A 23,954-nucleotide genomic window follows, 5' to 3' on the forward strand; every position below is an offset into this window, starting at 1 on the left:
TCTTGAACAGTTAAAGTTTGAAAGATTTAAAGTGGAAATGAGAGAAAGAGAAGCTGAAAACCAGAGGAAATTTGAGCTAGAGATGGAGAAAATAAGGTCTGGGAATCAGTCTTCTGGTTCTACAAAACAATTTATTGCTAGTTGTGAGGTTGTTTTGGCTCCTCCATTTAATGCAGCTGATATGGATGCATATTTTCAGCATTTCGAAACAGTTGCTCTGAGTTTAAAGTGGCCGAAGGACCAATGGCCAGTGATGTTACAAAGTGTAATTAAAGGCAAGGCACAACAAGTTTATACAGCTTTAAATGCTGAGCAAGCAATGGATTATGATATTGTTAAAGAGAATATATTAAAAGCATACGAGATGGTTCCGGAGGCGTATAAAGATTTAGAAGTTTAAAGAAATCGGTGGAAAAAACTTGTGGAATTTGCCTATGAGAAATCTGTGTGTTTTGAGAGATGGGTTTCCTCTGAAAATGTGAATGGGGAGTATAATAAATTGAAAGAGCTGATTTTGCAGGAGGAATTTAAAAGAAGCATTCCTGTTGAAGTGAAAACATACTTAAATGAACGGGACACTGCTACATTGCAGGAGATTGCTAAATTGACTGATGAGTATGTTTTAATGCACAAGAGTAAATTTTCTCCAGGTAAATTTTTTAAAAGGAAAACTAGCACAGAGAGTCAAGGTAAATCAGACATTAAATTTGAAGTTAGTGAGAAAAGTAAGGATGAAGGGAGACGTGAATGAAAGACATTTTGGTATTATTTGTAATTATTGTAAGAAACCTGGACATGTAGTGGCTAATTGCTTCCGATTGAAACGGAAAGAGAAAGAAGTGGCCCCAGATGCTTGTGTGCAGCATATTGGAAAACCTGTAAAACCACAGGGTTTAGAAAATATTAATGATGTGTCAGAGTCTGACCAAGTTAAGAAGGGATATGAGGCTTTTATAACTGAAGGGTTTGTATCCTTGAAAGAAGGGTCCAATGCAGTACCGATAAGGATACTTAGAGATACTGGAGCTTCACAATCACTAATATTAGACAGTGTGTTAAGGTTTAATGATGAGTCTGACATTGGTGAGGTAAATTATATAAGAGGAGTAGGGAGTGCCCTTATGCCAGTACATTTACATAGAGTAAATTTAAGGTCAGGATTAGTTACAGGGCTTGTTAAAGTAGGACTACAATCCAGTTTACCTGTGAATGATGTTTCTATTTTCTTAGGGAATGATTTAGCAGGTGGACAAGTTTTTCCTGAAGTGCATTTGACAATAAATTCAAATTCTGAGGAACCACAGAGAGATTCTAACACAGATTCTTCCTGTGTTGTAACAAGAGCTATGGCTAAAAAGACTGATGTAAAGGATTTGGTTGTTACCCATGACAGTTCAAATCAAGATTCGAAATTTGAGGATTTATCAGAAACTTTCTTACCTACCTTACTTGATCAGGATTTTGGTGGTAAGTCTGATCAGGAAGATTTGTCTTTGTCTCGGAAGGAGATGATAGCAGAGCAGGGTAGGGATCCTGAGATGGTTAAATTAAAAGAACAAGCTCTTCCAGATAGTGAAATTGGAAAAGTACCAGTTGGATATTATTTTGAAAAGGGGGTATTAATGAGAAAGTGGCGATCACCTACAATTCCTGCTAGTGAGGAATGGGAAGTTAATCATCAGGTTGTTGTTCCTAAAATTTACCGAAATGAGATTTTGACTATGGCTCATAGTATTCCTTTGGGTGGTCATTCAGGGGTAAAGAGAACTATGAACAAAATTTCTAAACATTTTTATTGGCCTAGTTTAAGACAAGATGTGGCGACATTTTGTGGATCGTGTCATACATGTCAAACTGTTGGTAAACCTAATCAGGTTACTCCAGTGGCTCCACTGCAACCAATTTCTGTATTTGGTGAGCCGTGTTATGAAAGAGAAGTTGCTAATATGACTGTTGTGATTAATGAGTCTGATCTTGTTGAAAACTTACTAGAGGATTCATCTGAAACTCATTTTAAACTCAACATTATTTCAGCCAGGTTGCCAAATTCAAAAATTCTGGAAAATATTGATGAAAAATTAGCTCATTTACAGCTGGAACAGAGAGAGCAGATGAAACAGTTAATTGTTAAGTACAGAGATTTATTTCCCGACATCCCTAGAAGAACCACCGTAGCTACACATGATGTAGATGTGGTAGATGCAAAACCCATAAAACAACATCCATATCAAATGAACAGGGAAAAATGTGAACTTGCTGAACAGGAAATTAAGTACATGTTAGAGAATGATACTATCAGACATTCTAATTCGAATTGGAGTTCACCGTGTGTTATGGTGCCTAAACCAGACAATAGTATTAGATTTTGTACGGATTATAGAAAAGTGAATGCTGTGACTAAGACCAATGCATACCCAATCCCTAGAGTAGATGATTGTGTGGATAAAGTTGGACAGGCCAAATTCCTTACAAAAATTGATTTGTTAAAAGGTTATTGGTGTGTTCCATTGACGGATAGAGGTAGGGAGATCTTAGCATTTGTAACCCCATCTGGGTTATATGAATATAATGTTCTTCCATTTGGGATGAAGAATGCACCAAGTACTTTTCAGAGGATGATTAATAACGTGATTCAGGGACTAAAAGATACAGATGCCTATATTGATGATCTGGTTACAGGGAATAATACATGGAAAGCACATATTGCGGTGGTGGAGAAATTATTTGAGAGACTTTCAAAAGCTAACTTAACTATTAACTTATCCAAAAGTGAATTTGGTTATGCCACAGTGACTTACTTTGGTTATGTTGTGGGTCAGGGGAAATTAGCACCTGTTCAAGCAAAAGTTCAGGCAATTTTGGAAGTACCCACTCCCACTGGTAGAAAAACCCTCAGAAGGTTCTTCGGTATGGTGGGATATTACAGAAAATTTTGTAAGGATTTTGCAAACATTGCTCTTCCATTAACTAATCTCTTGAAGAAAAATGAGAAGTTTGTTTGGACAGGAGGCATTTGATAAATTGAAATATGTAGTCAACCTGTACTTAAATCTCCTGACTTTGAAAAACCATTTTCATTAGCTGTAGATGCTAGTGATGAAGCTGCAGGAGCAGTGTTGCTTCAAAAAGATGTTGGTGATGAAGTTGATCGTCCGGTAGCTTATTTTTCTAAGAAATTTAATGCCCATCAAAGAAATTATTCAACAATAGAAAAAGAATTGTTATCTCTTGTTTTAGCTTTGCAACATTTTGAAGTGTATGTTGGTTCTACGCATAAACCACTCACAGTTTATACCGATCACAATTCATTAGTGTTTTTAAGTAGGATGAAAAATAAAATGGAAGATTATTAAATTGGAGCTTAATGTTACAGGAGTACAATATCTTGATCACTCATATCAAGGGTAAAGGCAATGTGATTGCTGACTGTTTGTCTAGATGTTAAATGTACAATGAAAATTTGTTTTTTTTTGGAGTGATATTTTATCATTTGTAACACTCCTACTGTACATTAGTTTGTAAAGGGCTGAACGATAAGATTGTATTTTTTTTTGTATAAATTGTTAAACTTTTGTTCTTCAAGAGACAAAAAATTTTTTTTTGGAGGGAGGTGTTACATGCTCAAGGAGATCTGTTTATTTTTTGAGAATGCTGTAATGCTCTTTTGGAGGTCACCTGATGTGATTTTCCCGCCATTGTGAGGTCACGTGATGACATGTGCCCCGTGACTATATAAGGGTCGACTCAGGTGATGCAGTGGATTTTTGAGTTTGTAGATTTCCAGGTAGAACATGTTGTGCCTCCGTTTCTGTTGTGTGTTTGTTTTTGTGACGCAGTTTCATTTTTAAAACGGTTGTACGTTCTGTTGAAAGATTCCATATTACTTGGACAGGAAATTCGTGGCTGTAAGTGGCAATTTACTCAATTTCGACAGTTTTGAAGGGAGAGTGAAGAATTCGTCGAAGTGAAGGATCGAGAGAAGTCGGCATCGTTTGGCAGTTTAATAAAGGATCGACCTTATTGAGTCTTCGTTGAAGAGAACCTGCATTGAGATAACTCTTGTAAAAGCGCAATGAGTTCATGCAAAAAAGCTCTCTCCCTGAAAGGAATTTAAGGTCAGTCGATTTAAACTGTTTATTTTCGGCATCAGGAATCCTGTGGACAGAACCGGCAGTAAATGTGCATTGGTGGAGAAATCTTTCTCCAGAGAAGTCTCTCCCAATTGAATGTGTAAAACCGTTGGACTTTCGAAGTTATCGCTTTAAGAACTATATCTGACTGTATCGCTTTAAGAACTGTTTTCAGCATTTAACGCTTTAAGAACCAGAGCCGAGTGGAGTTGATGAATGGCTGCGTACCTGTTTAATGTCTGGTTAAAGTTTTCCTTTGTTTTTTTTCCTTATCGTTTATACGTGTTTAATAAATGTTTGGTTGTTTTTATAAAACCTGTCTCGATTAATATTCATTGTTGCCGGTTACGTAACAACAGGTAGCACCGTTGATCCCTTTGGAGACGTCGTGGGCTTATCAACAAAACGTCAGAAGGTGGGTGCCCACCTGATGACCCTAATTACATACCTACCCTCCCTCCTTATCACCACTCCAAGCCCCCTGCCAACATCGAGAGTGCCGACTTACCATAGGGATTGAAACATCAAGTTCTACTAGCTGTACTCTACTTGCACCTTTGACAGTAAAAATAGTCCATTTTATTATATGTATTTGTATTTTAAATCACATGCTTTAATTCTTAGTATTTATTATCTATTGTATATTATGTTGTGTTTAACTATATGTAGTGCGATGTTGTGTATCTTAAGCTCTGTGATGTTGTACTTATCACTGCACAAATGAAGTTCCTCATGGAAAATAAAGTGAATTGAAAGTGAAATCTCTTGTGAAATCTCTTTCACATAAGTGCCATTATGAAGAAAGCATGGCAGCGCCTCGACTTTCTTAGATGTTTGTGAAGATTCAGCATGTCATCTGAAACCTACATGGATTAGAAGAGCTAAGAACATGGCTTACCATCACGTTCTAAAGGGTGCTTGTGGATGAACAGTAAACACAGACCCATTATGGAGACATTTAGCCGTCTTGTAAAATCCAAGAAGTTTGGGTCAATTACCATCCTCAAATAAAAGCATAATGTATTCATTTAGAATAGTGCAAAGCAAGTTGGAATGGAAGGATAAATAAATATATGTGAGGGAAAGGATTGATTCATTGAGCAACTATAAAATCTAAATATTTAATCACATGCAAGATTAATTTGTATATAGTTATTGCAATGAAACATTAAATATTTAAAATGTGTTATTAAACTGTACTCATTCTTCTACTGGATACATGGAAAAGCACAAGTTATAGTCATATTAGTATTTGCAAAAGTTTGTAAACAATCAATCAATTTTCCAGCCTGTAGGGTGCTGAAGAATAACAATCAAAATAAAGCCAAATTAATTAATTTGTGAAAATAACAATTATAAGAGTTTAATTCAAATGTTGAAAACAGCTAATAACACAAAGAAAAGAAAATTAAGAAACTATTACTCATATAAATTTCCAGCCCATGAACTTGGCCTTCTCTTCTTGGAGCAGTGGAGGATGAGAGGTGACCTGATAAAGGTGTATAAGATGATGAGAGGCATTGATCATGTGGATAGTCAGAGGCTTTTTCCCAGGGCTGAAATGGCTAGCACAAGAGGGCACAGTTTTAAGGTGCTCAGAAGCTGGTACAGAGGAGATGTCAGGGGTAAGTTTATTACGCAGAGTGTGGTGTGAGTGTGGAATGGACTACCGGTGACGGTGGTGGAGGCGGGTACAATAGAGTCTTTTAAGAGACTCCTGGATAGGTACATGGAGCTTAGCAAAATAGAGAGCTATGGGTATCCCTAGGTAATTTCTAAATTAAGTACATGCTTTGCACTGCATTGTGGGCCAAAGGGCCTGTATTCCGCTATAGGTTTTCTATGTTTCTATGTTTCTAAAATGAATCATATTAACACCCTGCTTCTCAAGCTAACAATTTGTGGAAAAGAAACCGGACATGATCACCTGAAGCACTTCACAACTTAAGAAATATAACCCACAAAATGTACTTTGTTTCAGAAGGAGACTATCAATTACTGAAACATAGAGTTGGACAAACACTTTTTCCAGACAAACAAAATAAACTGTACCTAGAAGACTGTAGAAATCACTCAACAAAGATGCAGCCAAATATGCAAATATATTATTATTATATGCCAGCAATTTGATTGAATATTTGTAAATAGTAATTGTTACAATTATGATCGTTGTGAAAGTGTCTAATGATGCATTTTCCCAACACTAAACAATTCAGTACATCCTCAAGTGCTCAAAATATATTTTTAGGTATCAATGGCTTCCTCGTTTCCATAATAAAGAGAGAATGGAGAAATGGGCGTTAATATTTTAATAAAGCCCATTTTAAATGGCAGTAAAAGCTACTGTGCTGTTTCTTAATTTACGTATATCTACAGCTTTATATAACTCTCTTTGGGATCTTTGTAACATTCATAAAAAAAGAGAAAAAAGGGAAAATACAGTTGTCATGGAAAACTGCCAAATCTTGTCTTTTACCCTAAAAGTGCATATTTTCCTTTTGAATGTAGAAGTGAATTGGCATATGGAATAACCATACGATGATGCTAATGGCATTGAAAAATATCCCCAGGAGCAGACAATGCTGACTCTTTGAAATACCAAGGAGTAATAACAATATGGATGAGTAGTGCATAATTGCTTTTAGCCTTAAGCTGAAATTTTGTTATTTTTCACAGATGATTTGCATCTTTCATTTGATTCATTTGGCTGTCAGTTAAGGCTTATATAATAAAAGAAAACACTGACGTCAGCTTCAGCTTCAACAAGAAGTGCACTACTATTGCATCTCTCAATGAAAGGAGACATGAAAATAACACAGTGGCGTTTTAAAGTCATTGGGATGATTGGTGTGCATTAAATATGCTTTAAGAGGAAACGTTCAAAGAGCACACTGGAAGCTGGATCTGACAATGATTAATACTTTGCCCAGTATACTGATTTAATGATGAACACTAACAGTAAACGAAATGCATTTCATTTCAAAAATGTGTTTTGTCAACGTAAAGAGTTGCAGAAAACAATTTTGATACTCATTCATTCCTGACGTTTAGGAAAATAATAATGCAAGAAGATATAATTAAATGTATTGATTTATTTTATACAGTATACACACAAACACAATGGACTCCAGTTAATTGTGACGGGTACATTTTGGCCCAATTAAGAGGCTTTTCCAATTAACCAAAGTTTCATGGAAATTGGTAAAAAGGTTTAAAAAAGTTAAACTACTATTTAACTGAGAACCAAATGTATTTAAATGAAATACAGAATAAATTTGAACACTACCGATACCACTATAGTACTATAAAACTGTTCCTAATAGTTATTGTTGGTGGAAATAATCCAGTGTATGCTGCTGTGTTCTTTATATTGTCTTTAAATGAACAGAAGCACCACAGACCTCTAAGTGTAGATAATGCACTGCATTCATACAGTGCTATAAGTGATTGCATCTCCCAAAACTCTATTTTCATTGTAACATTATGATTGTCAATACCTTCAAATTTGTTATAGTTCCCAGAGCAAACTGTAGTGAACAAATCAGTTCCAAATTGCCTACTGCTTATCGCTCAGCAACGATCAGTGACAAAAATCACTGTTTTTCGAACACACAAACATGCACAACTGATGCTATTTAGAAAACTGTGTTTAATATCCACACAATTTCACCTGATTGATGCTTATTTGAAACTGTTTGTCTACAGTCTTCTATCAGAATAAAATGGCACAGTGTCCCAAATGAAGGAAGTTTATCCAGCTATCTTTTTATTATTGTTGAATATATATATATATGTGTGTGTGTGTGTGTGTGTGTGAGCTTAATTCTTTTAAGTGCATTCTGGAAAGTAAAAATTCTAAATGAAAGTATTTGAAACCTGGTAAATATACAAAAATTAGATTCACTTCATATAGTTCGTTCACCAGCAACTTTTATGTGTGTTGCTTGAAATTCCAGCATCTGTAGATTTCCTTATGTTTACAAGGATAAACAATTTGTTGGCTTTCTTGAGTAATCAAGAAAATGTCTTATGCTTGCCAATCTGATGATTCAGCTCACCAAGTTTGGTTCAGTGAGATGTGACAAAAAGATCCAGGATGTCATTGAATGTCAATGATCTTCACAGGTTCTTTTAAGTATATTGTTCTTAAAGCATGCATACTCACACATTATGGGAATTGATAGGCTTTGGGATTTTGTCCAACTTGCCTTCATTTGCAGGCGTTTGAAAAAGAAACAGAAATGGCCGGGTATTCCATAGTACAGAGATACTATTGAATTGCTTTGATATTATTTGAATGACCTTCTTTACTAACAAACTCACTACTCTAAGCAGAAAATAATTCTGAATACTTTTAAAAAAATATTTTCAGCAATTTAAGATCATAAATGTTCATAATTGGTAAATTAGAATTTTGATTAAAATATTTATTTTAGTCATTTTGCATAGTATTAATCAAGCTTAAGCACACTGAAGTATAATGTATTCTTGGGATTTAAAAAAAAATATGCTTTAAAAAGAATGCATTGATTCATGGGCAATTTGGCATCCAGCCATGTGTAATTAAGATTGAGCAAAATCTCGTGGAATAGGGAAATAAAAACTAATCCACAGCAACTTTGTCTGCTTGTATCCAAAGTTGAAAACCTAGCCCATTGATTTCAGCTTTGAAAGAGAGATAAAAATTACATAGAGACTAGAATAGCTGGAAATTCCATCATTCATGTACGTTGGAGTGAAGTCTCAGAAAGGCTTCCTGAAGATGAAGAAGTGTTAAAAAAGTAGTGTACGGTTGGAAGGCGAGGCAACACTTCACCTGCAAATCAGCTGAGGTCATCTATTGTGTCCGATGCTCCTGATGCAGCCTCCTCCACATTGGTGAGACCAGTTGTAAATTGGGGGACTGCTTCATCAAGCACCACAACATCCACTCAAGTGTGACTTCCCATTGGCCATATATTTTAATTCGTATTCGCATTCCTGCCCCAAAACGCCAGTCCGTGGCCTCCTCTTGTGCCAAGATGAGGTCATCCTCAGCGTGGAGGAGTAACACCTTATATTCCACCTGGGTACCCTCCAGTCGTTTTCTCCTTCCGGTAAACAAATTCCCCACTTTGATTTTTACTCCTCCTCACCTGCCTTTTACTTCCCCATGGGCCCCCTCCTACTTCCAGTTCTCTTATAGTGCATTCTGCTATCAGATTCCTTCTTCTCCATCCCTTGATCTTTCCCAGCTTCTCCTAACACTTTCCGGCTAGCCTCTTTCCTCTTCCATCTTCCCCCTTTCTTCTTAGTCCTGAAGAAGGGTCTTGGCTTGAAATGTTGACTATCTATTCATTTCCATAGATGCTGTCTGACCTATTGAGTTCCTCCAGCATTTTCTGTGTGTGTTGCTTTGGATGGAAGGTTTTTATCCTCAAAACAAACAGATTTCCCATGCTTTGGGTGAAAACATTACGTATTTATTTCTTCATAACACAACCGTTTCTGCAGACAGAACATAGAACAGTACAGCTCAGGAACAGGCCATTCGGCCCACAATGTTGTGCTGACTGGCTAAAAAGCAAATCATAAACACCCCAACACTAATCCCTCCTACCTACACCAAGTCCATACCCATCCATCTTCCTTACATCCCTGTGCCTATCCAAATGTCTCTTAAAAGCCTCTAATGTATTTGCCTCTCCCACCATACCAGGTGTGCATTCCAGGAATCCACCACTCTCTGAGTAAAGAGCTTACCCCTCAGATGCCCTTGAACCCACCTCCTCTCACCTTCAATGCATGCCCTCTGGTATTAGACATTTCAACCCTGGGAAACAGATATTCTCTCTATGCCTCTCATAATCTTGTAAACCTCTGTCAGATCTCCCCTCAGCCTCTAATGCACCAGAGAAAACAACCCAAATTTATCCAGCATCTCATGACAGGATATTCTCTCGAAAAGCCTCCATCCTGGTATCCCTCTGCATCCTCTCCAAAGCCTCACCATCCTTCCTATGGTAGGGCAACCAGAACTGTGTGCAATACTCCAGATGTGGTCGAATCAGAGTTTTATAAAGTTGCAACGGATCCTCCTAACTTTTGCACTCAGTGTCTCTACTAATGAAAGTAAGTGATCCATAAGCCTTCTTACTCTACTTGTGTAGCCACTTTCAAGGTGCTATGAAATTGGATCACAAGATATCTCTGCTCAGCAACACTGCCCTTAGCAGTGTACTGTCTCCTTGCATTTGCTCTGCTGAGGTGTAACACCTCACATTTATCTGGGTTAAGGTCTACCTACCATTTCTCTGCCCATATCTGCAAATGATCAACAACATGCTGTATTCTTTGCCAGTCTTCTACACTATCCACAGCTCCACCAATCTTGGTGTCATCCACAAATTTACTAACCCACCCATCTACATATTCATTCAGGACACTTATATACATCACAAACAACAGAGGTCCCAGCACAGATCCCTGAGGAAGTCCACTAATTACAGAGCTCCAGTTTGAGCAAGTCCCTTCAACCACGTCTCTCTGTCTTCTATGTGCAAGCCAGTCCTGAAACCAATCAGCCCACTTGCCACGGACCCCATGCATCTTAATCTTCTGGATTAGCCTCTCATGAGGGACTTTGTCAAACAATGTTGGAAATCCCAGAGAAACACACAAAATGCTGGAGGAACTCAGCAAGGTCAGGCAGCATCTGTGGAGTGAAATAAACAGTCAACATTTCACGCCTCAGGATATGTAATTTTGATATATTTTAAATGAAACTTTCACTAACAAACGGAGTATTCTAAGTAGAAAATAATTTTGAATACTTTTTATAAATCTTTTATTAGTAATTTAAGATCATAAGTGTTCATAATGGGTAAATGATTATGATTATCATTATGATTAAAATGCTACGTCTCAGATTGCAGCTGTTTATTCTTCTGCCTGACCTGCTGAGTTCCTCCAGCATTTTTGGGCCAAAGCATTTTAATCATAAATCAATGAGGATTGTATTGTGTTCTTCCTGACATCCACAATTAACTCTTTGGTCTTGCTGACATTAACTGCAAAGTAGTTGTTGTGACTACTCAACAGGAAAGTGGCCAACAGATTTTGTGGTGTCAGAGCCCAAAGAAAAGTCAGAGCACGAAATGCTCAGACTTTGGAACTATAAGCCTCCAAGATCTTGTTAGTAATACTTCTAAGCAGAATAAAAAGGACACTTCTTAATGAAATTAATGAGTGCCAGAGCGGATTTATACCGGGTAAGGGTACTCGTGAAGGGATTTTCAATTTGCAAATGATTGTGGAATGAGGTCTAGAAAAAAAAAGATATCTACATGTGTTTCCTGGATTACGAAAGAGCTTTTGACTGAGTCAATCATGAACGGCTGTTCAATTGCCTGAACTCATTGAGGCTGGAGGGGAAAGATGTTCGACTGATTAATAAGAACTAGTGGTGGGAAATCACCGGAAGTTGAGATCCAAAAAAAGGTTCGCCATGGCTGCATGATCTCCCCTTTATCATTTAACATTTACTCAGAGGTAATCTTCAGGGTGTTGAATGATGAAGCTGGTGTCCAAATTGGTGGAGTGATGGTGAACGACTTGAGGTATGCAAATGGTTCAGTGTTGTTAGCCGAGACTGAGGACGAGTTACTCAGAATAGTAGATAAGATAAATGCTGAAGGTGAACTATTTGGAATGAAAATAAATGCTGCAAAGATGAAGATGATGGTAATATCATGGAAGAAAGAAGTCCCCCAAAATCAGTAACAAAATTAACCTCGTAGGCATAGAGCAAGTCAAGGAGTTTGTGTACTTGCGACAAATGGTCACAGAGGATAGGAAATGTGATACAGAAATTAGATGAAGAATTCTGATTGCAAGATCAATGTTCTGGAGCCTGAGTGATGTGCTGTGTGGCAAGAGGTTGGACTTTGGTCTGCGTTGTAGAATTTGGAAATGCTATGTCTGGAGCAGTCTGTTGTATGGAGTCGAATCGTGGACCTTAGGCAAGGAAGCGCAACAACGACTGGAGGCTTTTGAAATGTGGTGTTTAAGGAGAATGCAGAAAATTAGATGGGTGATGAAGGTCAGTAATATGGAAGTGGTGAAATGAGCGAGGAGAGAAAAAGAGTTGCTGAAGAATGTGCAGAAGAGGAAATTGGAATATGCTGGGCACTTGTTAAGAGATGGTGGACTGCAGAAATTGTTACCTGGAAGGGATGATAGAAGGAAAGAGGGAAAGACGAAGGCAGCGAACCACTTGGTACGATAATGTGAGGCAATGGACTGGGTTGAGTTATGCTGAGGCCAGAAAAAGAGCGCAAGATCGAAGAAGAAGGAGGTGTATAGCTGCCAACCCCGGATTCGGGATGGCACCCACTGACTGACTGAGTTGTTGTGACGCCACTCTTATTGTGATCTCATCTATGTTGATCCTGTATCTTCCTTGTCACCATCTGTGATATTGCCAACAACAATAGTGTCATTGGTGAATTTATTTAAACAAATATATTATTTATTATATAAATACATATATATGTATAGTTATTAAAATGGAAAAAATGATGATTGTTTTAAAAGAGAATGGTGATAAAATTAAGAGCATCTTCCAGGATATGTCGCCAAAGCACTGACTTTACTCTGTCAGCCATATCAATGCACACAATCATATCTGATACTGAGGTGAAAGAAAACAGATATACAGTATATCTAGAAATTTAGTGCATACTATTGTTTTTTTACTGAAATGTGATGTAGAAAACTCCTGAGTGAAATGGAATTGCAGGAATTTCTGGATCAAATTTTGCCATTCTGGTCACACCAGCTGGAGTTCACTCTTCCTTGCCTCATGCAATTTTCATGTCCTCTTGGAACTTTGCAGGTGACACTGGATCAAATTCCCCAAGAATGACCATAATTAGGCATGCTTGAGCCAAGAATGTCTTCACCGCACAAATGTAAGCCCCACATTTAACCTTAATCTATTGACCCTCCTTTCTAACAAAGCATAATTTCCTCCAATCATCATGATCTAAATTTTTCAGCATTCACCTGCAAATCTCCTATCATCCAAGTCCCAATTACCCTGACGAACAGGATATGGGGTCAGATCTCACCTCCCACCCCAGTCACTTATCTGATTATTGAAGACACACAAACCCTGCACTGAATCCTCACCAGTAAATGATGCTCCCAATCTATACACAGATATTATTCGCACACAGCTCAGAAATCTTCAGTTCATCAGAAGTACACAAACCTGTCTGTGGGGATATTATCTCAAATCACAAGCTTCTTCGATGATTAAAAATTTTGCGCTGGAAAGATCTTTGAGTTGTAAGTCGTCTCACCGAGCCAATGGTGTGAATAGCTCTTGCTTCCGCAGGTTTAAATCTAGTGAAAGAAATGCATTAGGTTAGGGAGATTGAAACACAAGAAAGATTTCAACAGCAAATGATTTCAATTAAGGGTGTGGTAGGTTCCCATCTGATGGAGAGACTTCCATAACAACCAGAAACAGAGATTGCACCATCATTGTTACTATTTTTGAGATACAAGTCAAGCATTTTCACCAGTCTATCAAAAGGCGATAAATTGATGAAATCAGGACATATAACACTGACTTCTTATAAAAATAAAGAGTGAAATGCAATTCGTAGATGGTACACTTCCTCACTCGGGAATCAAAGGCCTTAAGCAGGAAAATAGAGTGAAGGCCAGAATCAGGCCAGGCATGATCTTATCTCATTTTGAATGAACAGCCTCAAGGGACTATATGCTAACCTCCTACTCACATTTCCCATTTTACTGTCCTATTCCAATTCCTTGTAGATTTAGCACTTTAGGGTTTCAGCACAAAGAATCCTCTATATTTTCTAAATAATTAGCTGTTAGGTTGGAAAACAGCTTCTTTCCCCAGGCTGTAAGACTACTGAACTCCCTTTCACCACCCATGTCTCATCAAGTATGAAGCACCAGTAGTGTTATACTGTTTACTATTTAACTTGTGTCGTAATTGTAGATTATTATTTGTTAATTTATTTGTAGTATTACTTAAATGTTATCTGTGTGAGTTATATGTACTGTGTTGTGCATCGTGTTCTGGAGCAACATTGTTTCCTTTGGCGGTATACATATGTACGGTTGAATGACAAAATTTGAATTTGAACTTGATATATATAGTACAGTGAATTCTGGTTAATCGGGTCAACGGTTAATCAGGGCCACCACTTATTTAGGACAACTCTTAAAAAACAACAACTAAACAAGAAAATAGCCAGGATTCCCTTTGTTTATTTGGGGCGCTATGCCACTTAATTGGGACGGAAGCCTTTTTCAGAACAGTTTCTAATTAGAGTCAGTGGTGTGCGTTTGTGCGGCTGTTAGATGGTGCAGTGTGCTTAGAGCAAACAGTTTTTGGACGGTATTTGTTCCACGTGCGTTTCTTCAAACAGCATTGATTTTTGTCTCTGATAGTTGGTGAGAAATAAACAGTAAGACAATTCTGAACTGTTTTGCTCAGTGCAGTTTCAAGCATTAAGGCTGGGAAAGAAAGTGAAATGATTTCACTATTACAACAAGTTAGGACCTATGAGGAATTTGAAGGTATTGACAATCATCTTGAATGTTGGAATGAGAATGAAGGATGCAATCGCCAGTGGCATTGTATGTGGGCAGTGCATTATCTGCATAGGTGTTTCTGCTGATTTTGCTTATTTACAGGCAAACCAAAGAACACATCAGCGTAGAATGGAGAGAGTCCAGAGGAGGTTCACGAGCATGATTCTGGGAATGAAGGGGTTACATATGAGGAAGTGTTTGGCAGCTTTGGACCTGTACTCACTGGAATTTAGAAGAATGTGGGGGGATTTCATAGAAACCTATCGAATGTTGAAAGGACTGGATAGGGTGGATGTGGAGAGGATGTTTCCAATCGTGGGGGTATCTAGAACTAGAGGCCACAGCCTCAAAATTGAGGGGCGACCCTGTAGAACAGAGAAAGGAGGAATTTTTTTAGTCAGAGAGTAGTAAGTCTGTGGAATGCTCTGCCACAGACTGTGGTGGAGGCCAAGTCTGTGTGTATATTTTAAGATTGTTTCCTGATCAGTCAGGGCATCAAAGGATATGGCGAGAAGGCAGGTGTATGGGGTGGAGTGGGATCCGGGATCAGCCATGATGGAATGGTGGAACAGACTTGAGGGGCTGAATGGCCTAATTCTGCTCCTATGTCTTGTGCTCTACACTGGATGAACTCCTCTGTCGATAACTATTAACACACAGTTCTATAGAACTGTAGTAGTATGGGTGGTGTTATAATTTGGTCTGCAGATATTATACATAATTTGTTACTCAGTTAAATGGTAGTTTGTCTTTTTCCTACCTTTTAACTATTTCCATGAATCTTTGGCTAATTTGGGCAGCCACTTATTTGGGCCAAAATGTCCCTATGTGTCCCAAGTAACTAGAATCTACTGTACTATATATATGTATATATGTGTGTGTGTGTGTGTGTGTGTGTGTGTGTGTGTGTGTGTGTGTGTGTGTGTGTGTGTGTGTGTATGTGTGGGTTCCTGACCTAATTGGCTGCATCTGCAACTTATTTACAGTCTTTATTCATAATAATTAGTACAAGAATTAATTTATTATATCTATTACTCACTGATTTCCCTGTGCTATTCTTGCCATATTTATTTCTCTATTTGGCACATACCTTCAAACAGATTACCTTTCTACATTGATTTCATTTTTGTAGAGATAAATTAGAAACTTGCTAAAATACAGCAATGAAATTAATACATCATTTCTGGTGAAGTCAAAGAAGAAATAAAATGAGGTAATGGTAATATAGTGTGACAAATAATTGCACTGCAGTTACAAAATGAATGATTTTGCCCTGGTAATGTCTGCATTATTCTGGCAATGCAGGGATGACAGATCTCTGCCGCACTGGGCTGAATCATTCAAATGCCAAGCCTGCTTTTTGGAAGGTCACCAGCATTCTCACTCCTGGAGACTCCACTTTCCGATTGACAGCTTGTGCAATTGATAGGATATGAATATTACTTGTCTGCGAGTTTGTCCATCTTGTCAGCAACTTCAAAACTTTGACAATTACTTTCCCTCCACAGATGCTGCTGAGTTCTTTCAGCAGATTGTTTGTTTCTCCAGATTCCAACAGTTGCAGTCTCTTGTGTCTCTTGGTTTCTTGAATGTCATACTGTGCCTTAAATAGGTTTTATATATAGATATACAATATATGAAACAGAAATTAATAAAGTATTCATCAATAAAGTTAAAATTACCCTTGCATTTCATTTAACAAAATGCCAAAGATGTAAGTGACATATACTGCACAGATTCATTTATCAAACAATTTGAAATTTATGGTTGTGTAACAGGTTAATTTGAATTCAAGACCCACATGTTATATGTAATGGGAAATGGAGTTAAGTGACCTTGGGATTGTTAAATCCTTACTACTTATTGCATGAAACCAATGGATCATAAATCAACTTATTTCATTAATATCAGACCACACCCTGCCATTATTTCAGGAATCCGAAAAGTAACTCAGTGACATATCCGCCCAGTGGCTGTTAGACTAAGACTGGTTTCCAGTCTGACTGCTGCTCTTGCACAGGTGAACTTCTCATGAGGCCCAACAGGACAGAACAAACTCCACAGGCCTCTCAAACTGTGAAGCAGGCTTTCTGTACACCAGTCATAGTCAGATGATCGAAAGAAAATGTCTGAAAGAAAGGTAAGTAGGATTTCTTTTTTAACTTTTCACTTTCCTCAGTGTCAAATGTTTTTAAAAATGCATCATTCTATTAAATATATATTCTTTAACTGCTTCTGAGTGTTACTCACTACTTGTGTATGTCATAAACACTCAGTGGACCCAGTCTCTTCCTCTGTATAAAGCGAATCTAGGACTGCAACAGGCTGCCTTCACTGAGACTGTCCCTGCACTCGACTTCATCATATGAAGCTCCTGGGGGCCACCCTGGAACAAACAGTGTAACTGAAGGACAGGACAACCAACAGCTGCGGCAAACATTTTTATTTGACCAGAGATAGAATTCAGATCCATTATTTGTAGTTTTTTCCCCCCTCAATTTACTGAAATGCAGCTAATCAGTTGTTAAATCTTAAATCATGCATGGAAAGTGTGGGTGTTTGCATATGTGGGTCACAGCACAACATTACATTGTAATAAGAGTCCTGGAGTCCTGCTGCAGTCATGATCCATCCTGGCACCTTTGGTCCTGCAATACCCATGGAAATCTGATCTACAGTTTTTACAATAACCCCACCAGCTTTACCAGTGACATCTGACCTGTCCCAGTAGCATTGCAAGGACACCTGCAGGGTCTTTGTATTGCTGCATAGATGAATCATTTGATACCCAGAGCCAAGCATAGGCTGTAAACGTTCAAGTCACCATTAAAGTAGAGAAACTAAAAATATCCAAAATATTGGAATTTCTTCCTTGAGGATTGAGATTTATGAACTGTTACATGAGAAGATTGAGTTTCATATGAATAACTTTGAGTGAGGAGCTGTGAAATGGAGATGAGCAGAGAGATTTATAGGGCCAGATAGAGAAATCGCTTAAAACTAGTGAACAGGCACAAAAAGTAATTAAAAAAGGCTTATGGAAAGTTGGCCTTTATCTCAGGAGAGTTGGAATACAAAAGAGTTGAATTTGTATTGTAGATAAGAGCTGTATTTCATTCACTTCTGCACAAATTAAGGAGGATCCTTTGGCCTTGGAAGAGATGCGGAACTCTCAAACCAAGCCACGGGCAGCAGGCATGCAGGAATGCCACCACAAGTCATGTACCATCCTGACAGGGAAATAGTCATAGTCATAGTCATAGTCATACTTTATTGATCCCAGGGGAAATTGGTTTTCGTTACAGTTGCACCATAAATAATAAATAGTAATAGAACCATAAATAGTTAAATAGTAATATGTAAATTATGCCAGTAAATTATGAAATAAGTCCAGGACCAGCCTATCGGCTCAGGGTGTCTGACCCTCCAAGGGAGGAGTTGTAAAGTTATGTTTCTATTCTTTCATTATCACTGGTTCTAAATGCTGGAAACCCTTCCCCAACAGCATAATGGAAGTAGTCTTACGAGAAGGCCTGTACAATTCACAAAGGTGGCTCACCACAACTATCTCAACGTCAACTGGGGAGGAGCCATCGCATTGTTCTCGTCAGGAACTCAAATTAACTTAAAAAAAGATGCACCAAAGTGATTCCTGCATCAAAGGGGGTTAAGTTATGAGGTCAAGTTGTATTCCCTGAAATATAGACCTTCAAGTATAAAAATCATTTGAATAATTCAAAGCAGTATGGAGGCACAGAAAGTAATTGAAAGGGCTCAATCAATTTTGTCCTTTATCTCAAGAGAGCTGGAAGACAAAGGACATGATCTAATTGAGGTGATTATTCTGGATAAAGGGCTTGCAAGGCAGATGGAGAAAAGTTATATCCTCTTGGACAGCTTGGCTAGGATCTTTATTCCTTGGAACATTAGAGAACGAAGGACATCCTTGGTGAATGTTCAAAATTGCGAGAGGTAACAGTCTTTGTCCCAGGGAAGCGGAGTCCAAAGCTAGAAGGGATAGATTTAACATGAAAGTTGAACATTTTAAATGTGACCTGAGAGGCAACTTTTTCCAAGCAAAGGATGGTAGGTATATGGAATAAGCTGCCAGAGGATATGGTTGAGTCAGGTACAATTGTATCTCTAAAGAAGCACTTGGAAAAGAACATAAAGGGGATGAGGCTGAAGAGAGATTGGCTAAACAGGAAATTGAGATGAGCTAGGTACACATTTGGGGCTGAAGGGCCTGTATTCATGCTGTATTGTTCTATGACTCTAGTGAGGGTGTCCAGAATAAGGGAGCATGCTCTAAAATTAGGTCTGTGGTGTTCAGGAGAGATGATGACATTGTTGGTTTACAGAAAGTCTGGTGAACTCTGGAAATCTTCCACAAGGAAGTGGCTCGATCAGGTGGAAATTTCAGAGCTGTTTTAATAGATCTTTTTCTTTAGATTATGAAGTATGATTGGTAAACGGAGTTATGATACAGATCAGTCATGATCTTCTTTTCCTACTCAAAAGTGTAGACAGCAATCGAGAAATGTTTATTAAAAGGGCTTAATGTAGTGAAATTTATGGTGCTTGAAACATGTGGAGTCAGGTTTGGAATAGGCCCTAGGCATTTCAGTTGAAACATGTGGAGTCAGGTTTGGAATGGGCCCTAGGCATTTCAGTTGAAACATGTGGAGTCAGGTTTGGAATAGGCCCTAGGCATTTCAGTTGAAACATGTGGAGTCAGGTTTGGAATAGGCCCTAGGCATTTCAGTTGAAAAGTATGGAGTCATGTTGAAATAGGCTTTGGCATTTCAGTTGAGATATGTGGAGTGGTGTTTGGAATAGGTCTTTGGAATTTCAGTTGAAGCGTATGGAGTCATGTTTGGATTAGGCCTTGGCATTTCAGTTGAAGCATATGGAGTCACGTTTGGATTAGGCCTTGGCATTTCAGTTGAAACATGTGGAGTCAGGTTTGGAATAGGCCCTAGGCATTTCAGTTGAAACATGTGGAGTCAGGTTTGGAATAGGCCCTAGGCATTTCAGTTGAAACATGTGGAGTCAGGTTTGGAATAGGCCCTAGGCATTTCAGTTGAAACATGTGGAGTCAGGTTTGGAATAGGCCCTAGGCATTTCAGTTGAAAAGTATGGAGTCATGTTGAAATAGGCTTTGGCATTTCAGTTGAGATATGTGGAGTGGTGTTTGGAATAGGTCTTTGGAATTTCAGTTGAAGCGTATGGAGTCATGTTTGGATTAGGCCTTGGCATTTCAGTTGAAGCATATGGAGTCACGTTTGGATTAGGCCTTGGCATTTCAGTTGAAACATGTGGAGTCATGTTTGGAATAGGTCTTTGGCATTTCAGTTGAGGTGGAAAATATGTGGGTCAGCATATCTATTTTTTTATTTTTAGTGTGAGAAATATAATTAAGATGAGAGGATTTAGCACATCAGATGTGTGGAAGAACTAGATTCTGAGATAGGCAGAGACATCACAAGGGTCACAGTCAGCTACTCTAACGAGGCTAGTGTTGGGGTCATGGTGAACTGTTGAAATGGCAGTGGGGGTGAAATACTAGGATAAACTGGATGGTGAAGTTGTAATTCTGATAGAGGGATGGAATTTCTTGTCAATTGAGGAAGGTTGATTGAAGTTGAAGGAGGTAAATCCTTTGTTAAAACTACACATACGGTACGTGAAGCTGATCCTCGCTGGTTGCACAGGATGGGACCACTTCATATGGACCTTCCAAGTTATGTTGAAGTAGGCCTCACATTTCTTGCAAAGCCTTATTTCTGCAGGAAGGCACACATACACTCTCTACATAAATTGAAAGTGACAACAGTACTTATGGAGCAGATACGCATTTCCACCACTAGACATCTCTACCCAAGTCTGAATGGGTCCATGCTTTAGTGCAAGATGTGCACATGGGGCCTGGCAGTAGAGTGAATACGTTGTGTTCTGGGCAGTAGATAACCAATTGCGCTTTGCTGTCACTTTTCAATATAAGCGTTATTGCCTAATGCATCAAATCATTGTGCAACATATTAGAAGTTTGAGGTTGCTGTATATTACTTGCACAGAATGTGTTCCAAAGCTCATCACTTTCACATTGTACAAAGGGTAAAACCAGCAAGGCATAAAATTCCCCATTTTTATATTTACAGCTGTAAATTTTCTAGCACTAACATTTTAACTAAAGTAAGAATTTCTGTTAAAAGTTTTTCTGATAGGATTGTAATTTTATTAAAATATATGAATTATAAAAATAATGGAGAGGCAAGGCAATTTCTCGAAAAATTTATTTTCATAGATGACCAGAACACTAAATTGTTTTCTTGCATAACCTAAAGTTCCACGATAACTGTAGGATTTTAAGTGAGATGTTGAAATCTGCTGAATGTGCCCAAGATAATATACAGTGCCTATAAAAAGTCTTCACCCCCTCCTCCCCCCCACCATTGGAAGTTTTCAAGTTTTATTCTTTTACGGCATTGAATCACAGTGAATTTAATTTGGCTTTTTTTTTGACACTGATCAACAGAAAAAGACTTTTGTGTCAAAGCGAAAAAAGATCTCTAAAAAGTGATCTAAATTCATTACAAATATAAATCACAAAATAATTGATTTCATAAGTATTCACTCCCTTTAACATGACGTACCAAATTACCACTGGTACAGCCAATTGATTTTAGAAGTTACATAATTAGTTACATGGAGATCATCAGTATGCAGTCAAGGTGTTTCAATTGATTGTAGTAAAAATACACCTGTATCTGGAATGTGCAACTGCTGGTGAGTCAGTATCCTGGCAGAAACTACACCATGAAAACAAAAGAACATTCCTAGCAACTCTGCAAAAAAGTTATTGAAAAGCACAAGTCAGGAGATGGATACAAGAAAATTTCCAAGTCACTGAATATCCCTTGGTGTACAGTTAAGTCAATCATCAAGAAATGGGAAGAATAGGCACAGTTGTAAATCTGTCTAGAGCAGGCCGTCCTCAAGAACTGAGTGACCATGCAAGAAGTAGACTAGAGAGGGAGGTCACCAAGAGACCTATGACAACTCTGGAGGAGTTACAAGCTTCAGTGGATGAGATGGGAGAGACTCCACATACAACTGTTGCCCGGGTGCTTTACCAGTTGCAGCTTTATGAGGACAGTGGCAAAGAAAACTATAGAGCACTATAGGAAAAAAATCTCACATGAAATCTCAGCTAGGGTTTGCCAGAAGGCACGTGGGAGACTCTGAAGTCAGCTGGAAGAAGGTTCCATGGTCTGATGAAACCAGAATTGAGCTTTTCGGCCATCAGACTGAACGCTATATTTGGTGTAAGCCAAACACCACATATAATCAAAAACACACCATCCCTACTGTGAAGCATGGTGGTGGCTGCATTATGCTGTCGGGATGCTTCACTGCAGCAGGCCCTGGAAGGCTTGTGAAGTTAGAGGGTAAAACTGATGCAGCAAAATACAGGGAAATCCTGGAGGAAAACCTGATGCAGTCTGCAAGAGAACTGCGACTTCAGAGAAGATTTGCTTTCCAGCAAGACAATGACCCCAAGCATAAAGTCAAAGCTACACAGGAATGGCTTAAAAAGAACAAAAGTTAATGTCCTGGGGTGGTCAAGTTAGAGTCCAGACCTTAATCCAATTCAGAATTTGTGTTTGGACTTGAAAAGGGCTGTTCACTCATGATCTCTGTGCAATCTGATTGAGCTTGAGCAGTTTTGTAAAGAAGGATGGGGAAAAATTGCAGTGTCCAGTTGTGCAAAGCTGATAGAGACCTGACCATACAGACTCAAAGCTGCCACGAGGAATTCTGCAGATGCTGGGAATTCAAGCAACACACCATCAAAGTGGATGGTGAACGCAGCAGGCCAGGCAGCATCTCTAGGAAGAGGTACAGTTGATGTTTCGGGCCGAGACCCTTCGTCAGGACTAACTGAAGGAAGAGCTAGTAAGAGATTTGAAAGTTGGAGGGGGAGGGGGAGATCCAAAATGATAGGAGAAGACAGGAGGGGGAGGGATGGAGCCAAGAGCTGGACAGTTGATTTGCAAAAGGGATATGAGATATGAGATATGAGAGGAGGCCCAGGGAGAAGGAAAAGGGGGAGGGGGGGAAAAACCCAGAGGATGGGCAAGGGGTATAGTCAGAGGGACAGAGGGAGAAAAAGGAGAGAGAGAGAAAGAATGTGTGTATATAAATAAATAACCGATTGGGTACGAGGGGGAGGTGGGGCATTAGCGGAAGTTTGAGAAGTCAATGTTCATGCCATCAGGTTGGAGGCTATCCAGACGGAATATTCGGAGACTCTGAGTGTTCCTCTCCACGGAAATCTTTAGTAAAAGGTGAAAGATTTATACTAGTCCTTCCAGGTGAGATGACACTTCACCTGTGAGTTGGCTGGGGTGATATACTGCGTCTGGTGCTCCCGATGTGGCCTTCTATATATTGGCGAGACCCGCCGCAGACTGGGAGATCATTTTGCCGAACACCTACGCTCTGTCCGCCAGAGAAAGCAGGATCTCCCAGTGGCCACACATTTTAATTCCACATCCCATTCCCATTCTGATATGTCTATCCACGGTCTCCTCTACTGTAAAGATGAAGCCACACTCAGGTTGGAGGAACAACACCTTATATTCCATCTGGGTAGCCTCCAACCTGATGGCATGAACATTGACTTCTCTAACTTCCGCTAATGCCCCACCTCCCCCTCGTACCCCATCCATTATTTATTTATATACACACATTCTTTCTCTCTCTCTCCTATTTCTCCCTCTGTCCCTCTGACTATACCCCTTGCCCATCCTCTGGGTTTTTCTCCCCCTCCCCCTTTTCTTCTCCCCGGGCCTCCTGTCCCATGATCCTCTCATATCCCTTTTGCCAATCACCTGTCCAGCTCTTGGCTCCACCCCTCCCCCTGCTGTCTTCTCCTATCATTTTGGATCTCCCCCTCCACCTCTAACTTTCAAATCTCCTACTAGCTCTTCCTTCAGTTAGTCCTGACGAAGGGTCTCGGCCCGAAATGTCGACTGTACCTCTTCCTAGAGATGCTGCCTGGCCTGCTGTGTTCACCAGAGACTCAAAGCTGTAATTGTTGCCAAAGGTGCATCTACTAAATACTGACTTGAAGGGACTGAATACTTATGCAATCAGTGCAATCAGTCATTTTGTGTTTTAAATTTGTATTTAATTTAGATCACT

General features: G+C 39.0%; 1 protein-coding gene across 2 annotated transcripts in view; it reads right to left on the reverse strand.

Moving 5' to 3' along the window:
- Positions 1–23,954, reverse strand: part of ndst3 (N-deacetylase/N-sulfotransferase (heparan glucosaminyl) 3) — a 1,028,434-nt gene that overhangs the window by 807,551 nt on the left and 196,929 nt on the right. For both annotated transcript variants that reach the window (XM_063043575.1, XM_063043576.1), the window contains one exon: positions 13,384–13,517. The gene's annotated coding sequence lies outside the window, so the exon portion shown is untranslated. The remainder of the gene's footprint in view (positions 1–13,383; positions 13,518–23,954) is intronic.

Source organism: Mobula hypostoma, chromosome 3, assembly GCF_963921235.1.
Source record: "Mobula hypostoma chromosome 3, sMobHyp1.1, whole genome shotgun sequence".
NCBI classification, from domain to species: domain Eukaryota; kingdom Metazoa; phylum Chordata; class Chondrichthyes; order Myliobatiformes; family Myliobatidae; genus Mobula; species Mobula hypostoma.